Source organism: Belonocnema kinseyi, chromosome 9, assembly GCF_010883055.1.
Source record: "Belonocnema kinseyi isolate 2016_QV_RU_SX_M_011 chromosome 9, B_treatae_v1, whole genome shotgun sequence".
Classification (NCBI taxonomy): domain Eukaryota; kingdom Metazoa; phylum Arthropoda; class Insecta; order Hymenoptera; family Cynipidae; genus Belonocnema; species Belonocnema kinseyi.
This window is the reverse complement of record NC_046665.1, coordinates 114,872,117-114,875,752: the sequence shown is the minus strand read 5'-3', so window position 1 is coordinate 114,875,752 and position 3,636 is coordinate 114,872,117. Positions and strand designations below refer to the sequence as shown.

Here is a 3,636-nt window from a genome sequence, read left to right as displayed (position 1 = left end):
TTCCCTCTGTCAAAATTCAGAAAAAGGGAGTTGCTATTTTTCTGAATTATAATAAAAAATGCTTGAAATAAATTTAATTCTATTTTGAACAGAGAATTTTTGTAAGTGAATTTCTTTGTGATTTGATACCGAAAACTTTATAGAAGAATTAAATTGCTGAGCTTAAACGGGGAATAAATAAATTTTATGTAAAAAATAATTACTGTACTGAATGATAATTTTGATTCTTTAACAGGAATCTTCCATAAAGATTTATAATTTAGAATATGTGACGGGGAATTTGCGTAAAGAATGGTAAATTTTACTTTCGAACAATAAAATTTCCGTAGAGAATCATAATGTTTACTTTAGTTCAGGGGATTTTCGCAAAAAATTACAACTATACTTAAGAAAAGGGAATTTTTCTAAATAATTAAATAATATTTAATTTACTTTCAAGAATTTATATTTCATTAATTATTGTAATAAAAAGCAGTGATTTTCGCTTGTGAATAAAACTTAAAACAAAAATTTAGTATTTAAATAATTCTACTTTTAGCTGAAATTTCTCTCATATCTCAGTAAAACCTGATTACTATGGTAAATTTGTTATAAACAAATGATAAAGAGGATTGTTACAAAAAGTCTGGAAGACCTGGAAAAGTTATGGAATTGTGAAAAAGTTACTGGAATTCTTTTATTCGCACCTATTTCCAAGTCTTGACACTTATTTCAGTAATTTATGGCGAATTTTCAATTTCGAAATTCACATGAGTTCATGTTGGCACTAATAAAAAGAAATTATTACAACCATTTTAAACTTTTTAAAGACGTAAAAAAAATAATTTGTAAAAATAAGAATTTTTTTAGTTGCAAATGTTATTGAAAAAACCTTTAAATTTCTATTAGTTAATTATTATAATTATTAGTTAAAATAATTTTCTTCAATAGTGAAGGAATCGCTAAAGGTTCAGTCGAGAAACTAAACCCAAAAGATAAATCAATGATGTCTTTTGAAATTCTTTTAAATAAATTAATTTGGGTAATACATTAAATTCAACTTTTAAACTCTTCAAATTCCAAAACTTCAAGGAAAAATACTATATTCACAGCAAAACAAATAATAAATCAAAAATAAAACAAGATAACATTTTAACCAAAAAGTTGAATTTTCTACAAAAAAGACGAATTTTCAACCAAGAAGTTTAATTTTCTACAAAAAAGATGAATTTTAAACATAATAGTTCAATGTGGAAATCAAGGAGCCTAATTTGCAACAAAAGACATGAATTTGTAATGAAGTAGCTAGCTCAACCCCCAACTAAATAGTGGAATTTTAAACGAAAAATACTTCTATTTAAAATAAAAAAAAGTTCAGATCCAAAAAAATTTAATGTTTCACAAAATAATGGATTAGTTAACAATAAAAAGGGATAACTTGATATAGTCCACTTCGGTCCCATAAAGTTGAGAGCCATCAGCAGGCAGTTTTCTGGAATAATTCCCCGCTCGTGTTTACTCACGTAAATCCAAGCTGGGACAAGTTTCCAGCCTAATTGCTTTCTAATCGCCTCTTTACGACCTCGCCTAACCTTGTGAATCTTAGACTTAATGGGAGAAAGGGCGAGAGAAGCCGTAAAGGCCTTCTGGTCGGCAGCTGCACGGGAAGGATTCCCTGTCCCATGGCTAGCCTGGCCCGCATGACCATGATTTATAAGACTAAGTGCCTTCTCTCTCTCTCACTCCTCTATCCTCGTTGGGAAAGCTGGCAGCGGCTGCCAACCTTACGTTGACAATACGTAAATCCGGGCAAAGGAGATTAATCTCCGTTAGAAATAATAATCGCGCGCGTTATAATATAAATTCTATTGTACATTTTATCTATTTTCTTGTAACCTTAATTCTTATGTCATTCTCTTCAATTTTAATTTAAGTTCGTATTTTATTTTCATAGCATTTTTCTCTGATATTTAAGTCAATTTCTTCTGTCTTTTTTTATTTCAAGTTCGTATATTTATATCATTTTCTTTGATTTTTATTTAAGTTCTCATATCGTTTAAGTTTCTTTTGTATTTTATTTGATTCTAATTTAAGTTATTTTGTGCATTTCCTTTGATTCTAATTTAAGCTTCTTTTCCGTATTGTATTTTCATATCATTTAAGTTACTTTTGTCGAATTTTATTTTCATTTAAGTTCTTTTTCGTATTTTATTTTGTCATTTTCCTTGATTCTAATTTAAGTTCTTCATTTTGTCAAAATTTCTTCTTCATATTATATTTTCATGTTATTTATTTTTCTTTCTACGAACGGCGGAAATTTTGGAACGCTACCGCGCGTTTCAAAAGTCGCCGCATGCGCGCGGCCCGACTAGACAGAAGGGGATACCGAGGCGTCCGAAACGCCCCTCCATCTCTCTCACGAATCGCCGGGAGCTCCGCGCCAACCGACGGCCGGCAGCCTCTCGGACCCACTGCTTAAAAGACGGGTGCATTGACCCGAAAGATGCACTCTCGCTCCGAGCATTCCGCTCAAACAATCTCTCCGGACTCACCATCCTAAGAGAACGTCACGATCTTTGTATCACTTTTTTTTGAGCAATAGAGTTTCTAAATTTTAAATCAATTCCAGTTTTTCTTTAAACTTCCTCTCCCTTCTTCCTTAGTGGCGGTTTGCTTTGAATAGCTTTTACAGCCCCGTTTCCCTCGAATCTTTTTCTCCGCTAGAGGTCGGTCAGCTTTTACATCCCCGTAACCCTCGAACTTTTCTCTTCAAGAGGTCAGTCAGCTTGCAAACAGCCCCGCAACCCTCGAACTTTTCTTTTCAAGAGGTCGGTCAGCTTGCAAACAGCCCCGAAACTCCCTGCGAGTCTCTCTCTTCCAAAGGACTCCTTATCCTTCACCTATGCCTGGTCCCAACCAAAAACGACGTTTCTGTCCCTGCAAACAGACGCGCCGTCGCCTTGCAGCCCTCCGCGAGTCCCTCGAAGCGACCTTTCGCCCAGAAGATCGATGCCCCTCCTACTTCTCCTCCCAACAACCTAAGGCCATCGTACGATCGGTGGTCATCATCCCACCTCATCTCCACGTCCAACTTCCCGTTGCCCGTCTCGGGTCCGCCGAGACAGTGATCCCAGATCTGAAACGAGATGCGGACCAATACTATGACAGGGCTATGTCCATGTGAATATAGTAGGAGACGCTGTAAATGACTGATTTGCGCGCGCAACCCATTTCTCCTCTTCTGAATTTGAAAACTCGAAGATGCACGATTGCCGGTCGGAGCACTTGGTCGATTCTATTTATATATCTATCCGCTAACAGCTAACTGCTTTGAAATAAATTGAGGAGATTGGGATTTTAATATTTCCAGATTTCGATGCTGACGATTCTCATAATTTGAATAGATCGCGCGCCTCTTGATATGCGTATATTTTGAGGTTATGTTATTTCATGTATGAAATATAAATTATATAAATAATAATACTATTATATATATAAATATATACGTATATTAATAATGATAATATTATAATTATGTTGTACTATAATAGTCTATTTTTTTATTTGAAGGTTTATCTCTTTCGTTGAAAATACATTTTTGAAACTGACAATCAATCAATACCATTTTTGGTTAAGAAATCATGTGTTTTGTTAAAA

The 3,636-nt window shown here is 34.2% G+C and overlaps 1 pseudogene; it reads left to right on the top strand.

Annotated features, from left to right (window-relative positions):
• Positions 1-1,590: 1,590 nt before the first annotated feature.
• Positions 1,591-3,636, top strand: part of LOC117180700 — a 20,606-nt pseudogene continuing 18,560 nt past the window's right edge.